Raw genomic sequence first — 428 nt, 5'->3', positions numbered from 1 at the left:
GCCATGCGCTGAGGCATAGGGTTATTTTAATGTACGCAAGAGTTTCCACAGGCACTAGTGTCTATGCGACATCCGTCTAGATTTGCAGTGCTCATGTGCATTACCTATGGGAAAATCACGTGCATTTCGTCTCTTCGCCAAAAAACAACATGGATCGCTTTTGTTATTTCGGTTGTTCCGATTAGTATGTACGTTTTTTATCATTGTAGAAGTGTAATTGCTTCAGTTACAGTATTTTTATTCACCAGTGAACGCTGTTAAACTTCGCTATATTTAAGACCCGAACCTCTGTTCTATAGCAGGTTTGTAAAAACGGCAATCGCTCAAAAAAAAAAAAAAAATAAAAACAGCCCAAAAGAATGTAGAGTGTGTTCGAAGTTCGCCAGGATTCCGGTTGCGCTTATATATTCCAAGCCCGCCACGCCGAC

This window comes from Ixodes scapularis, unplaced genomic scaffold (genome assembly GCF_016920785.2).
Source record: "Ixodes scapularis isolate PalLabHiFi unplaced genomic scaffold, ASM1692078v2 PGA_scaffold3__209_contigs__length_174095766, whole genome shotgun sequence".
NCBI lineage: Eukaryota > Metazoa > Arthropoda > Arachnida > Ixodida > Ixodidae > Ixodes > Ixodes scapularis.
The sequence above is the reverse complement of the archived record's forward strand: the minus strand, read 5'-3'. Positions refer to the sequence as shown.